The 16,665-nt window shown below is 47.5% G+C and overlaps 2 pseudogenes; both read right to left on the bottom strand.

Moving 5' to 3' along the window:
* Positions 1 to 906: 906 nt before the first annotated feature.
* LOC147998607 (uncharacterized) lies at positions 907 to 4,789 on the bottom strand (annotated as a pseudogene).
* On the bottom strand, positions 5,549 to 6,831 carry Dnal4-ps1 (dynein, axonemal, light chain 4, pseudogene 1; annotated as a pseudogene).

The raw sequence follows: 16,665 nt of genomic DNA, 5'->3' as shown, positions 1-16,665 counted from the left end.
TCGTACACTCCAATGCATAAACATGGACACACTCATGCACACACACTCAGGGGCTTCTCTGAAAAGGTAATGATTAGAGAACAGAATCCCAGCAAAGGAATTAAAGTCAATCTGCTCTGTTGAGAATATACTTGAGGAGTTGGGGATTTAGCTCAGCGGTAGGGCGCTTGCCTAGCAAGCACAAGACCCTGGGTTCGGTCCCCAGCTCCGAAAAAAAGAAAAAAGAGAAAAAAATATGTAGAGAATATACTTGAAACTGAATGTAGTAACTAGTGGTGAACTCAGAAGGCACTTGGGAGGCAGAAGCAGGCAGATCTCTGGGTTCAAGACCAGCCTGGTCTACAAGAGTGAATTCCAGGATAGCCAGGACTTCTCAGAGAAACCTTGTCTCAAAAGAGCAAAAGCAAGCAAACAAATATACTTAAGGTCTGGAGAGATGGCTCGAGTGGTTAACAGCACTGACTGCTCTAACAGAGGACCTGAGTTCAGTTCCCAGCACCTACATTAGGCAGGTGACCCACAGTCACCTTTAACTCCAGTACCAGGTGATCTGATACCCCCTCTGGTCTCTGTCAACACTCACACATGTGGCATACATACATACAAACATACACGCATACATTCATACACACACAGACATATACATTTAAAAATAAAATCTTAAAAAAACATGTATCTGAGAGACCATCAAGTTGGTTCACGGATACAGGTGCTTGCAGCCAAGCCTGACAACATGAGTTTGATACCCTGGACCAACCTGATGAAAGAGAGAATTGACTCCTGCAAGTTGAATTCTGACCTGCAAACACAGGTCATCACTCACACACACACACACACACACACACACACACACACACACACACACAATATAATTTAAAAGTTAATAAAAACAATACACGTGATGATCTAAAAGACATAGCCAAGACTGTTTCCCCAGATACAGAGTGAAAATTCAAAAGCGAAAGTCCTGAGAGCAAAGACGAGATTTGGAGGCTCCATGCATGCACCACTAAGACCACACCTGCACGACAAGACCTGCAAAATCAGGGCCGGGCACAGGGACACTCATCTGTGTGCCCAGCACTGGGGAGGCTGAGGCAGGAAGATGGCAAATTGGATGCCAGCCTGGGCTACATGGTAAGTTCATGGATGTTCTGGGGTTACATAGTAAGGTCCTATCTATACATACATACATACATACATACATACATACATACACATACACACACACACACACACACACACACACCACTCAAACACTCTGCAAATTTTAAAAAAAAAAAAATCAAAGGAATTATGCAGGTTTCTATGAAAAAAATTCTCACCAGTATCAGACTTCCCATAGCATTATTAGATGTTGGGAGACAAGCAAATTAATATTTCGTGGGGTTGTAAATTTTTAAAAATATTTATCTATTTTTATTTTATGTGTGTGGGTATTTTGCCTTCATGTATCCAGTGCCCACAGAGGACAGAAGAGGGTGCGGAAACCCCTAAGATGGACTTGCAGATGGCAGTGAGCTGCCACGAGTGTGTAAGAATCAGACCATGGTTCTCTGAAAGAGTAGCCTGTGGTCTCCTCCTCCTCCTCCTCCTCCTCCTCCTCCTCCTCTCCCTCCTCCTCCTCTCCCTCCTCCTCCTCTCCCTCCTCCTCCTCTCCCTCCTCCTCCTCTCCCTCCTCCTCCTCTCCCTCCTCCTTCTCCCCCACCCTCTCCCTCCTCCTCCTCTCCCTCCTCCTCCTCTCCTCCCTTCTCCTCTTCTCCCTCCTCCTCCTCTCCCTCCTCCTCCTCTCCATCTTCCTCCTCCTCCTCTCCCTCCTCCTCCTCTCCCTCCTCCTCCTCTCCCTCCTCCTCCTCTCCCTCCTCCTCCTCTCCCTCCTCCTCCTCTCCCTCCTCCTCCTCTCCCTCCTCCTCCTCTCCCTCCTCCTCCTCTCCCTCCTCCTCCTCTTCTCCCTTCTCCTCTTCTCCCTCCTCCTCCTCTCCCTCCTCCTCCTCTCCCTCTTCCTCCTCTTCTCCCTTCTCCTCTTCTCCCTCCTCCTCCTCTCCCTCCTCCTCCTCTCCCTCTTCCTCCTCTTCTCCCTTCTCCTCTTCTCCCTCCTCCTCCTCTCCCTCCTCCTCCTCTCCATCTTCCTCCTCTCCCTCCTCCTCCTCCTCTCCCTCCTCCTCTCCCCCATCCTCTCCCTCCTCCTCCTCTCCCTCCTCCTCCTCTCCCTCCTCCTCCTCCTCCTCCTCTCCCTCCTCCTCCTCTCCCTCCTCCTCCTCTCCCTCCTCCTCCTCTCCCTCCTCCTCCTCTCCCTCCTCCTCCTCTCCTCCCTTCTCCTCTTCTCCCTCCTCCTCCTCTCCCTCCTCCTCCTCTCCATCTTCCTCCTCCTCCTCTCCCTCCTCCTCCTCTCCCTCCTCCTCCTCTCCCTCCTCCTCCTCTCCCTCCTCCTCCTCTCCCTCCTCCTCCTCTCCCTCCTCCTCCTCTCCCTCTTCCTCCTCTCCCTCCTCCTCCTCTCCCTCCTCCTCCTCTCCCTCCTCCTCCTCTCCCTCCTCCTTCTCTCCCTCCTCCTCCTCTCCCTCCTCCTCCTCTCCCTCCTCCTCCTCTCCCTCTTCCTCCTCTTCTCCCTTCTCCTCCTCTCCCTCCTCCTCCTCTCCCTCCTCCTCCTCTCCATCTTCCTCCTCCTCTCCCTCCTCCTCCTCCTCTCCCTCCTCCTCTCCCTCCTCCTCTCCCTCCTCTTCCCCCACTCTCCTCCCCCACCCTCCTCCTCTTCCTTTTTCTCCTTTTTTCCTCCTTTTCCTTTTTGGTGTTTCCAGACAGGGTTTCTCTGAGTAACCCTGCTAAGTCATCTCATCAGCTGCTTGTGGGTTTTCATTTTTGTTTTAATTCTAAAGGAAGCATTTTAAACTTAAAATTCCTTCCTAAGTTAAAAACTATCCATCAAATGTGAATTCAAAATAGATGCCTGTGGCCGGCAAGAACCCGGAAGTTTGAATTCCGGGGACCCCATTTGCAACCTGTCCTGTGAGATCTTAAACTCAACAAAACTCTACAAAGGGAATCCAGAGTGAGGGGGAATGGGCCAGCCCTAAAGGACTGAGGAGATTCTGTGCAGGTGGATAGGAAACAAATTATTCCAGGCTAAAACAGATCACGTTTCTGTGAAAGAGAATTTCACTTCATCAGTACATGGAAAGAACCAGAAGGTTCGGGCTGGAGAGATGGCTCAGTGGTTAAGAGCACCGACTGCTCTTCCAGAGGTCCTGAGTTCAAATCCCAGTAACCACATGGTGGCTCACAACCATTTGTAATAGAATCCGATGCCCTCTTCTGGTGTGTCTGAAGACAGCTACAGTGTACTTACATATAATAAATTAAAAAAAAAAAAAAAGGAACCAGAAGGTTCTATCAGGGAGTGGTGGCACATGCCTTTCATTCCACAGATCTCTTAAGTTCGAGGCCAGCCTGGTCTACAGAACAACTTCTAAGACACCCAGGGTTGCTCAAAGAAACCCTGTCTTGAAACACCAAAAAGGAAAAGGAGAAGAGGAAAAAGGAAGAGGAGGAGGGTGGGGGAGGAGGAAGAGGAAGAAGGAGAGGAGGAGGAGATCTTTTTTATATATAACACAGGAAAAGGAAGTCAGTTCACAATACCAGGGTAAAAATGAGCTATTATACAAGAAGTCATTGCACAAACAACCGCCAACTAAAGTATGATGTGCTTCTAGCAATCCTCTTTGGAGGAAAGATTCCAATTGCCTTTTGTCCTTGGGGCTTTTTAATTTTCACATTTACTTACTTTATTACCTTTCAGTATGTGTGCATGGGCATGTCCTGCACAGTGCAGAATGTGGATGGTTTATCTCCTGCCACCCTATGGGGCCCAGAAATCTCAGGTTCCCCAGGCATGGGGGACCTGGCCACTGAGCCACCTTGCCAGTCAGTGTTTTCTTTTTGAATGCTTTTATTATTGGGCCAACACCTTGGTTTTAGACTAGACCATTTACTGTAAATAACAACAAAATGTAACTATTAACTTTGCATGATTAATGAAATGGTGTAGCTGGTACAAATTAAAAGTAAGGAAAATGGACCAGCAAGCTCTCTCAGTCAGGTGAAGGTCCTTGCTGGCTGCCAAGGCTATGACTTGAGTTCAACCCTTAGGACCCATTGTGGTGGAAGGAGAGAACGGACTCCCACACACTACCTTCTCCGATCTCTACAGGAACACACAGGGATACATTACATTACCCCTACACACACACATACGTACACAAAAAATAAATAATATATCAAAAATGTTTGAAAGAAAAAAAAAAACAGTAAGTCATAGAAGTTCAGGAAATGTTGCTGGGTTCCTCTTATATAAAAAGCCACCTTGCCCGGGCAGCGCCTGTGTGATCCAGTCTCCCAGACCACTGCTGAGTTCCCGGTCCTCAGAAACGCATCTCGTGGATGTTTGTTACTTCCAGTTTTTAAGCTGCAGACTCATTTGTCACGCAGCAATAAGCCATGAACTCAGTCTGGTCTCCCAAGAGAAACAAAAGCAACTGAAAAGCCATCTTTGCAACGCTCAGAAACTGAAAGCAGGAACTGAAAAACCCAGGTTCTAATCTCAAGAAAGCTCGAGCGACCAGTGCCTCTGATCAGTTCAATCTGAATAAATCAGACGGCCTCTAAGCCAAGATTTTCTATTCCTCTTTCTGAGCCCTCCAGCCTCCAATGTACCAAGTCTCACATGCCTCCTGTGGTTTAGATATGCCTGGTCCCACCAAGGCTCACACTGGCTTTTAATACCCCTATGAGGCATGTTGAGATACAGGGCCTTTTAAAAGAGGTGTGACCTTCTTTTAAGACTGAATTGGTTCCTCAGGGAATTAATTCATCCTTGAGAATCCTGCTCATCCTGAAGCAGGCGGTGTCTTATCTTTAACACATTGGTCCTTCCAAATTCATCTGCCTTCACTTTTTCTCTCCTGACATGCATGGAGCCGTGTTAAGTCCCTCATGAAAAGCCAGAGGGACATATGTCGTGTTCTCAGAGTTACAGAACCACAAGCTGAAATAAACCTCTTGGGGTTGGCAACTTCTCTCAGAGGCAAACACTTGCCTAGCAAGCCAAGACCCTGGGTTCGGTCTCAGGTAATAAAAAGAAGTTTTAAAAAGTAAAATACAGCTGGGGATTTAGCTCAGTGATAGAGCACTTGCCTAGCAAGCACAAGGCCCTGGGTTCGGTCCTCAGCTCCGGAAAAAAAAAAAAAAAAAGGAAAACTATTCAAAAAGTAAAATACATCTGTTTTTTCCTCTAGAAGAGGAGGAGGTGGGGGAGGGGGTGGGGGAGGGGGGAAGAGGAGCACTCAGTGGTTAAGAGCACTTGCAGAGAGGGCCCAGGTTTGGCTTCCAGCGCTCATGTTGGTTGATTCACAATCACCTGTAACTCTAGATCCAAAGATTCCAATACATCTTGTTTTCACCAGTACTGCCCTCACACACACAAACCCACAGAGACACACAAGGGCATATGTTTTGTTGTTACGAAGAAACGCCATTACCACAGACACTTTTTTCTTTAAGTTTTTGGCCATTTTAATTGTAAAAAACCAACGCGTTTATATAAATAAGACCGCTGTGTAAAATATGATTTCACCCTTCTACTAAAATCCTTCTTCCCGCACTCAAAAAGAATCTAGAAAAGCCAGCAAAGTAAGAAGTCCAAATTGCACGCGGTCCCTGATGAAGTCCCTGGCAGACCAGGTTTCCCTGCTGGCCCAGGTGTCTCACAGGAGCTCAACAACACTTTTGAGAAGTCGCTCTACACCACAGCCATGCTGCTGATCTGGTGGAGGTGGTGTGAAAGGTTCCTGTGGCCCGGGCTGGGAGAAGGGGACAGGGAGATTGGGTGATTCTCGTGCCAAAGCCAGGGCTGTGAACTGCTGGTCCGGTAAGATGTGGTGGACGGATGGGCCCCAGATCAAGCTGGGGGGGGGGGGAGGAAAGGGAACTCCTTCTCCAAGGAGAGAGTTGCCCTGTGTCTTATGAGAGGAGTCATGAGGGTAACTTCATCTTCAGCTCACTCCACACGGCCACTAACAACAAGGGCTATAGACACTTTCTGGGGCAGAAGGACTTCAGGGCTGCTGGGATGGAAGGTGGAGCCTGTCCACTTCAAGGAGAGTCAGTGGCTCAGGAAACCGGTACACAAGGACAAAAGAAAAGACTCGACTCTCCTCACAAGAGTCAGGCTCTGCCAAGGGGAGCCTGGGGAGCCCCCCCAGCCCAGAGGACAGGCAGGAGAGCTGCGGGGATTTGGTGGGGGGCGGTCAGGAGCACTTCCACACGCACACGGCCAGGGTTCCCCCGAAGAACAGGTACAGGAGGTTCTTCACCTCGTGGGTGATCTCAAACCCAAAACCTTCGCCGATGACCACATGCCAGCAGGAGCCGAACTTCTTGTCCATCGTCTCCTTGATCATCTTTGCCGCACTCTCGTTGTTGTTGGAGAATTTCTCACAGGCTGTGACACAAAGCTCCATGGTCTCCATTCGCATCTCCTCCGGCATGTCCGAGTGCTTGACCAGGGGGAAGGTCTGCAGCCGCTTATAGTCAGCCTCCTCTTTCTTCCCTTCAGTCTCTCCCATGATCCTCCCGGCGTGCCCTCAGGAGGAGAGCAGGGCTTTCAGGAGGTGCTGAGCCCAGCAGTCACAGCGTCCGAAACAGGCCTTGCCAACTTGGCTGGAGCAGAAAATGTCTTTTCCCCAAGGGGTACTGCTCCCTCGGGGGCCGGGTCTGAGGCCGCTGCCAGCGCACCCCTGCCAGGGTTGTCAAGAACCGAGCAAGAGTGTCTTAGCAACCATCACGGTGTCTTAGCAACCATCACGGAAGTTCCATCCAGTCACCCCACAGAAACTCTTATAAAGCAAAACTTTTCACTGAGACTGGCCTACAATTCAGAGGTTTTATTCATTATTGTCATGACAGAAATATGGCAGAATGCTGACAGACAAGGTGCTGGAGAAGAAACTGGGAGTTCTATACCTGAATCCACAGGCAGCAGGAAGAGACAGCCTCGCCAAGCCTGGCTTGAGCATCTGAGACCTCAGAGCCCGCCCCCATAGTGATGCACTTCCTCCAACAAAGCCACATCTACTCCCACAAGGCCACACCTCCTAATAGTACCACTCCCTTTGGGCCAAGCATTCAAACACATGAGTCTGTGGGAACCAATCCTATTTAAATCACCACAACATATAATTATCAAAAAAAAGTTTCATAAAATGTGCCATTTGGCATGAGGGATTTAAGCACCACAAACTGTGGTACCTCAAGGGTCTTGGCTACTTTCTCATCAGTGACTGAGACCAAATACACTGGTGAGAAGCAACATGGGGGAGTGGGTAAGGGGGATGGCTCAACCATTGAGAGAACTGTCTGGGGCTGGAGAGATGGGTCAGAGGTTAAGAGCACTGACTGCTCTTCCAGAGGTCTTGAGTTCAAATCCCAGCAACCACATGGTGGCTCACAACCATCTATAATGGGATCTGATGCCCTCTTCTGGTGTTCAGTTGTATATAATACAGATAGAGCATTCATATATAAGTAAATAAATAAGTCTTTAAAGAAGCAATTTAAGGAAGGAGGATTTGTTTTGGCTCATAGTTTCAGAAGGAACCCTTCATTTTGGCAGATATCTTAGGGTTTCTATTCCTGCACAAACATGACCAAGAAGCAAGTAGGTTGCACGTTGCTGTTCATCACCAAAGGAAGTCAGGACTGGAACTCAAGCAGGTCAGGAAGCAGGAGCTGATGCAGAAGCCATGGAGGGGTGGTACTTACTGACTTGCTTCCCCTGGCTTGCACAGCTCGTTCTCTTATAGAACCCAAGACTACCAGCCCAGGGATGGCACCACCCACCATGGTCTGGGTCCTCCCCGCTGGATTGCTAATTGAGAAAATGCCTTAAAGTTGGGTCTCATGGAGGCATTTCCACAACTGAGGCTCCTTTTCTGTGAAAACTCCAGCTCCTGTCAAGTTGACACACAAAACCAGCCAGCACAGCAGGGAAGAAACAGCAGCCTAAAATGCTTGTTCCGCAGCAGCTGGAGCCCAGAGCCACTGCCTGGCCCAGAGCCAGTCAGGCCAGCCTCCAGAAGCCCACTTCCTCCAGGGAAGCCCCAGCCCCTACAGTTTAAACAGTGCCACACTCTGGGGACCAAGTGTTCAAATCCATGAGCCTATGAGGAAGATTTTACATTCCATCCATAAAGCCAAGGGAGGTTCTGCCAGCATTCTCCAAGGGGTACTGAAAGACAGCTGGGCCCAGTCTCGAATACTCCATTACAAGCACATCCAAAGGCCTCCGCCTGGCTTACCCCAACAGTCCAGCCAGATCGTCACTCTGAAGTGGTGGGATTAATAATGGAGTCCCAGGATCAAGAGCAAGAGACTGCACAGCTGACCACCAGGAACTCCATCAGCCTCACCTGTGCCTCAGGACTCCCCGGGGAGAAGGAAAGCTGGAATTGTCTGTTGGCTTCTTGCACAATGTGCCATGAATTGCCCCCGTGGGGCACTAACTCCCCTGTGCCAAATGCAACCTTGCAAGCACCAAAGTTCAAGGCAGGAGTTGTGACGTCCACAGTTATAGCCTAAGAGCCTTGTCAGGTGAAAACTGCAGACAGCTGCACAAAGACAGAGCTGCCAGGGCTCTGGTTGGAACCCTTGATGATGTCAGTGGGCTTTGAAGCACTGTGCAAAGCATTGTCTTAGGGAGGGTCTTACTGCTCTGAGCAGACACCGTGACCAAGGCAACTCTTATAAAGACAACATTTAATTGGAGCTGCCTTCCAGGTTTAGAGGTTCAGTCTAATATCATCGAGGCAGGAGCATGGCAAAGTGTAGGCAGGCATGATGTGGGAAGAGCTGAGAGTTCTACAACTGGTTCCAAAGACAAACAGAAGACTGACTTCCGGGCAGCTAGGAAAAGGGTCTTAAAGCCCACACCCACAGTGATACACCTACTCCAACATGGCCACACCCACTCCAACAAGGCCACACCTACTCCAACAAGGCCACACCCACTCCATTGCCACCACTCCCTGGACCAAGCATATTCGAATCACTGCAGAGGTATTCAACACAACACGTCCTCAGTTTGCCAAAACCTATTTTGTAATCTCACTAAATCCATTTCCCCTTCTCTGTTTTGACAGATATTTATCTGGGCTCTCACTGCCCTCTGGTGACAGCCACCTGATGTTCGTGCATGAGTGGTGCATGCGTGCATTCATGTGCGTGGTGCGTGCATGCTTAGTACAAGCATGGTCCTTGCATGCATGCGTGCCCACAAGTGTGAGTGTTTGAGTGTACACATATACACATTGGTGCGTGCACGCCTCTGAAGGCCTGAAGTAGACCTCAGATGTTCCTCTGGCACCATGCACATTGTTTGTTTTGAGACGGAATCTCTCACTAGCCTGGAACTCGCCCAGTAAGCTCAGAGGGATGGCCACTGAGCTCCGACGACCTGCCTGTCTCTATCTCCCCAGCTGTACGATCGAAAACCGATTCCACCTTTCGTGGCCTCTTCGCAAAGGCTCTGGAGCTTGAGCTCAGTTCCTCATGCCCACTGATCAGTTCACAGACTGAGGAATCACCAGTCCTCTGACCAGCATTTTCAAAAGCCCAGATGGAGTAGCTCCCAACATCAATTCAGTCCCAATCACTCCGAATCGGAAAGTAACAATGAGATAGGCGTGGTGGGTGGCGCACATCTTTAATCCCAGCACTCTGGAGACAGAGGTAGGTAGAACTCTGTGGGTTCAAGACCAGCCTGATCTATATAACAAGTTCCTAGGCAGCTAGGACTAATAGAGAGAGAGAGAGATTGTCTTAGGAAAACAAAATAACAATAATGACAATAACAACAACATGAAATTTTACAAAAAAACAAAAAACAAAACCAGTGACTGTGCTCCCACCTCCTAACTTCCTCATTGACACAACCCAGAGACGGACTGCTTTGAGCACAAGAAAAGTGATTCTCTGTCCCAGACCAGCCAGTCGAAGGGCCCGAGTCCAGAGATCAGTTGTCTGTTTGTCTGACTGTCTGTCTGTCCTTCCCTTCAGTGGCTACAGGGGTGAAATCGTTATACCTCTGGAGGTGGAAAAGGAGACTTTGGATGAATTTGGGTCAAGTGGAGAATCACGTCATTCTTCATGTGACTTCAAAGACATTTTTAACGTTTCCAAAATATAGTCTACTCTGTAACATCTTGATTCAGTGATTGGTTCTACCTTGCCTGGGGAAATCCATCCCCTTACATACTTTATGAATTAAAATACTGAGCAACGTCCCACAATGTATTCTGAAAGCTGATGATGGATCATTAAAAAGAATTTTCACGGCCGATTTCTTGGCTCTAGCCTGGCTTCTTTTATGAACGCATTCATTGAGTCTGAGGCAACTAGATTCCGGTTTCTGGGGAGGTTATTCTGTGCATACTCCAAAGCTCATGTCCCTTAATTACTTGTAATTAGTTGTATTGTAAGCTCATATCTGTTTAATTCGTCCTAATTAGCTTCATCATAAACAGAATGGGCGATTGTCACAGGTCGTCTTGTTACACCATGGGAAACAGCTGGGAGGGATAATTACCTCCAACAACAAATGAACTTGGGTCACAGGGCTGCTGTGAATAATTACATCACGCCCCTCTCTGGGAGAAGCCGGAGACTTAGAGCATAATACAGGGTCAGAGTAAAGTCAAGTCGCCTCCTCTGTACAGGGCAGTAACAGTAATGGGGTAACTTTTGTCTTTTTGATGCTTTTTATGAAAGGACAGTTCTCTGTGTGTAAATGTGTGTATGTGTGTGTGCACAAGTGTATGTGTGCGTATGTGTGTGTGCACGCTCACATGGATGTAAGAACACAGCCACATGAACCCGTTCGTAGTTACACATGTGCGTGCATTGTGAGCACACATTTTCTACATTTTTAATTGCTATATTTTACTTATGTGCCAGTGTGTGTCTGTTAGTGTGCATATGAATGTGTGTGTTCGTGTGTGTGTGTGTGTGTGTGTGTGTGTGTGTGTGCCGTATATGTAGATCCACCAGAGTGCAAATGCCCTTGGAAACCAGAAGACCTGCCGGAACTGGAATGAGAGGCAGCTGTGAGTCGCTAGACCTGGATGCTGGGGAATGAGCTTGGCTCCTCTGGGAGGGGACCTCCTAACCACTGAGCCATCCCTTCAGATCTATCTTGTCCATTATTTTAAACTTCTGTCACCACCTTTGTGAACACCAAACTGAACAAACAAGTCCACTGGTTCAGTTAACAAGGAGTTAGCGGGAACAGACTAAGTGCACTAAAGAGAGATTCTTCCCACAACCTTGGGATGAAAGGGCTTGGTATTGTTTCTTCTTCATTTCTGAGAACCATCCTTGGAGGCACAGACTTCCTTTCTGGGTAAATTTTGGCCACTAAAAGTCCACAGAGAGAAAGACTACTTTGTAATGATAAATTCGGACGTGCAGAGCATGAAGCTGGACTAAGAACGAGGTCCCTGCTATGCAAACAATCTGTGTAAAGAATTGCAAGGAAACGCGCCAAGGCGTGAGAACACTCACTGAAGACGTTTTCCCTCAGCCATGGAAATCTTGATTACAGGGAAAATAGCTAAAAAGCCACACTGACCGGACAGAAAATGCCATGGTTATCGCCAAGAACGATTCTCTGCCTCCGGGTGGAAAATTGGAAATAAAATTCACTTTTTGCAAGACTTTGGCTCAAGAAACTTCAATGGCAGAATCTGAAACCCTAGTTGAAAGATAAGGATGAGGAATAAATGGCTTCGAGCTCCTGCAAAAAGGTGCTTCAGTGGTGAGGATGCCGGCTCTTTTGGCGAGAAAGTCTTTGAGTTTTCACAGCATAAAGATTTGTAATGAATGGAGGGTTGAGGGTAGAAAACCCCCAGTGGTGGTAACATTAGTAAACTTAAAAGCATTTTACGAACTTTAAAATGTTCTTAAAATGTAGTGGTAAGGGATATAGGTGTATTGCTGGCATTTTTATTTTGTTTTACAAGTTAAGGAAACCAAGGCACAACAATCTTCTGGGACTGTGTCACTTCTCTTGGGGAAAAAAAAATGTAGCGACCTATATGTTCACCATCAACAATAAGCAAATATGCTATGAAATTAAAATAAGGGCTGGAGAGATGGCTCAGTGGTTAAGGGCACTTGTTGCTCTTGCAGAGGGCCCGGGGTTAAATTGCGGGCACCTACATAAGTGGCCCGTAACCATCTGTAACGCTAGATCCAGAGAATCTGTCTCCCTCTTCTGGCCTCCACAGGCATTGCATGCATGTGGTGTGTAGACACATATGGGCAAAACACTCATGCCCTGTAAGTAAAATAAATACACTTTTAAAATAAAATATGGTAAAATGAATCAGAGCTGTAGAGATCAGTAAGAATCATCCTCAAACAGAGAACTTTGGTTTGGTTTGATTTGGCTTAGGTTCCCCCCCCCCCCCATAGGATTTTATGTAACCCAGCCTAACCTTGAACCTACCTCTACCTCTCAAGTCCTGAGATCTCAGACTTGTGCCATCATGCACACACAGAATCCTGAATCAAAAAAATGCAATTATATAATAATAGAGAGAGCATATTGTCATGTTTGAAAACATCCAAACAATATGTTAAATATTGCTTTTAATATAAATCGGGAAGCTCTCCATGGGAGTCCATGTGTCAATATTGGATTGTGTTTACCTGTAAGAAGGAAAAAAGTAGAGAAAATGTAGAGAGGAAGTTATGTTTCTTAATTAATCTAGGGTGCGAAAATACTGTATCATTCTCCCTGGGCCTTCTCTATGCGTGAAATTGTTTCAAATAAAATTATTCTGCCTCCTCACTTTAGATCAACGCAACCTTTTGTCCTATTTATCTCTCAAACGCCCCCCACTCGAAAAGCCTTGCTACCCCAGTTTTCACAGATGAAGGCTCCAAGCTAGGTCTTTTAATCACATGTCCCACATGTGACAGAGGAAAACCTAGGGTTCATTTCCAGCTCTGTCAAGTTTGCTTTCCATTGCTGGTCAAATACTTGACAAAGAACATCTCAACAGAGGCGGGGCTTATTTGGCATAGCGTTCTAGGGTACAACTCATCATAGCAGGCAAGGCGAGCTGGCAGGAGCTTGAGGCGGCTGGTTACATTGTATACGCACTCAGGGAGAGGAGACCAATGAACTCTCTTTTTGAGTCCGCCTAGAACCCTAGCCCAGAGAATGGCGCCACCTACAGTTTGGGTGGTGCTACTACTTCAATTAGTCTAATCTGGAAATTCCCTCGTAAAAAGGCCAGAAAAGAGTGTCACCTGCATGATTCTAGATCCTGTCAATCATCATGAACCATCGCACCACGATATAGCACCACCCTCAAGGGAAAAGGCACCAGATTGCAAATGCAACTTTTGTACAGGGTGCATGCAACTCTAATTTCCCTACCTGAGCGCCTTCAAAAGATCTAACACTGTTTCTCCCACTTCATTTGCATGTTTGCCTTCTCAACAAAGAAGAAAGAAAACCTCCTTCCTCCGCCACTTCCTGTCTGAGTCACTGCTCCCATCGAGCCCAGACAGCGTCCACTCTCCCAAGGAACGGGTCATAGCTGTGCGTCTGTTCAGGAAGCGGCTGCTTCTACAGCCGGCCACAGCCTTCTTCCTTCAGTCAAGGCTTTGTATCACACTGCTCCCTGTCTGTGGTTTTGTATGTTTTTGTTTGTTTTGTTTGGTGGGGAGGAATGAATAACTGGCCTAGAATGGGCTTGGGGGTGGGATGGGAATGTTTGACACAGATCCACGCCGGATTCATGATCTCAGCCTGGATCATATTGTACTTTGAAGGACAGCAGAGTTTAGGAGGCTGAAACCATGGAGACAAATAATTTATAAATTCTTATTTTCCCCCATCACTTTGGCCAGCAATGGGCTGCCCTTCCTAAACCAGAGAGAACAGAGTTAGACTGCATTGCTGCTGTAGTACTACCATAGAGAGGGACTGTGATTCAAGGATGACTACAGAACTAGGAAGCCTGGTCCTGTGTAGATAAGTCTGACCTTCTGTTTTAACGTTGCTGAAATACCGTGGCTGGGTTCAGTGTGCTCAGAAGCTCCATAAAATCATGTCTCTGTGTGCACATGTAGAAAGGATATTTATCACATCACAACCCCTAGGGCTGGTGTCAGTGCTCTTGGCTCCATCCCTTATAGTTCGGGGTGTAGGGAGATGGTCCCTTGAAAAACGAAAAACTAGCCCAGTCATCTCTCACACTGACAGCTGGAGGGAATCTTTGTGGTGTGCCAGGTACCAGGCTGGCCCCGCCTTCTGTGACACAAGACCCACTGATGTAAATGAGTCTTGGAATTCAAGTGGCCTTTGGAGATCAAAGCTCAAAGTAAGGGGAAAGGGTGTGTTATAACTATTCTATCAGTACGTGGAGTGATCAGCACCTCAAACATCCTACAGGGGGGCTTCCCTGGTAGAACCCTAGAGCCCTGTCCTTCACAATCTCAGGCTGGTCTAGGAGGTTCAACAGTCCTTAGGTGCCATGTCTCATGGGACAAAAAAGTACTCTGTGGCAAGCACTACTGTCACTGCCTTGAGGACCTATGAGGTGCTAGAACTCAGCATTGTTTTTAACTTGCAAATCAGTGTGTGCCTGTGTGTGTGCATGTGTGTGTGCATGTGTGTGCTTGTGTATGTGTGTGTGCATGTGTGTGTGATGGGGGATATGTTTGTGACTATGTGTGCATGAGAAAGCCAAAAGACCTTGGGTATCATTCCTTGGATAACACTCACAATTTCTTGGCATTTTTCCCCTTTGAGACAAGGCTTCTCATTGGCCTAGAACTTGGCAAATAGGCTGGGATGGCCCCACAGCAAGCCTCAGATATTCACCTCTCTCTGCCTCCCCAGGTCAGGGATTCTAAACACATACTGTGCCCAGCTTACATCATCCCTTCTTCATATTACAAGGAGGAAGTCGCACCTCCGAGGTCCCTGGCTTTCATACCTCATCTCTGCGTTCACCCTACGAATGAAAGCCGTGATGTGCGTTCCCAAGTAACCTTCTCAACAGCCACAGAGATTCATCCTGTCCTCCTCTGCTTCCTGTGTGGTCCCCACACCTCCCTCAAGTCATTTATCCAAGTCACAGTGCAAAAAAAAAAAAAAAAAAAGAAAAGAAAGTAGATCTTTATTGAACTACACATGGATCACACAGAAAGAGAAAAAAATCATACCAAAAATATGACAATCAACAAAATAAGGTGTGCCAGATTTCTTTGATTGTGTTATTACAAAATCCTTTGGCCATGAGGAACCTATTTTATCTCATTTTGGGTTTTTTGTTTGTTTGTTTGTTTGTTTTCCATTTTGATTATACATGTCTAAAATACATTACATTTGTGTTATATAAGGACTTTTTTTCACACAAGTATACATGAGAAGGAACACAGTCCTCCTCTATATGCCCTCCGCCTTCCCGTTAATCTCCTCTAAGAAACTTGACTTGAAGACAGGTAGACAGATGGCTCGGTGGTTAGAAGTATGTACAGCCCTTGCAGAAGACAGGAGTTCCCTTCCCAGCACCAACATAAGGCAGCTCGCAAATCCCTGTAACTCCTGTCTGGAGGATCCAATGTCCTCTTCCAGCCTCCACAGGCACCTGACTTATGTGTGCGCGCACACACACCCACACACACACACACACACACACACACACACACACACACACACACACCATTAAAACAGAAGTCCATAAAAACAGAGAGTACCTGAATCGAACAACGTGATGCTGTACTGTGTAGTGAGGATGGTGGGTCATGTGATTACCTAGTGAGGCCCTTGACAGCATGTTCAGTGATGGGGACGTGGGTAAAGTGTGCCCCATCTTCCTTCACTTCAACTCTGATCTTCGTGTCTCATGCTGCAGAGCTGGATAGAGGGAGAGCATCGTTAGAGACACAAACCCATATGTCAACATGGAAACACTGTCTATGAAATTCTCTCAGGAAATGTTCACGTTCCGGTCTCTCAGGCACCTCAGACTAAGTAAAAAGAGTACACGTCTATTTTTTAAATGCTTGTTGTTAAGTGTGTGTGTGTGTGTGTGTGTGTGTGTGTGTGTGTGTGTGTGTGTGCGCGCACGCGCATGCACATGCGCACGCGCAGGGCGCCTGTAGAGCCCAGAAGAGGGTGTGAGGTTCCCTGGAGCTTGAACTACCGAGGGCTGCGAACCACCTGACAGGACGGAACTCAGAAATCTCTGCAGAGCAGCAAGGGCTCTCAGCCACTGAGCCCTGGTTCCGCCCCTCGCTGTGTATTTTTAACTCATTGACTCATATGATTCCTGAAAGTTTTCATTTGAGCAATTACTTCATCGGCTACAGAGTTCTGTTCTGGGGCCGGGGGTGTAGTTCCGCTGGTAGAAAGAGTCTGAGTAGCTGGGAACACGCACAGTTGGTGGAGTATTCGCCTAGGATGCCCAAAGCCCTGGGTTCCACCTCCAGGACCGTATACACCAGGCGTGGCACGAAGCAGACCTATTGATGCACACTGTAAGCCCAGCAGTGAAGTAGATCCAGTTGTGAAGTTTAAGTATTCAGACACCATTTTTT

Source organism: Rattus norvegicus, chromosome 20, assembly GCF_021556685.1.
Source record: "Rattus norvegicus strain SHRSP/BbbUtx chromosome 20, alternate assembly SHRSP_T2T, whole genome shotgun sequence".
NCBI classification, from domain to species: Eukaryota; Metazoa; Chordata; class Mammalia; order Rodentia; family Muridae; genus Rattus; species Rattus norvegicus.
This window is presented reverse-complemented; position numbering and strand designations above follow the sequence as displayed.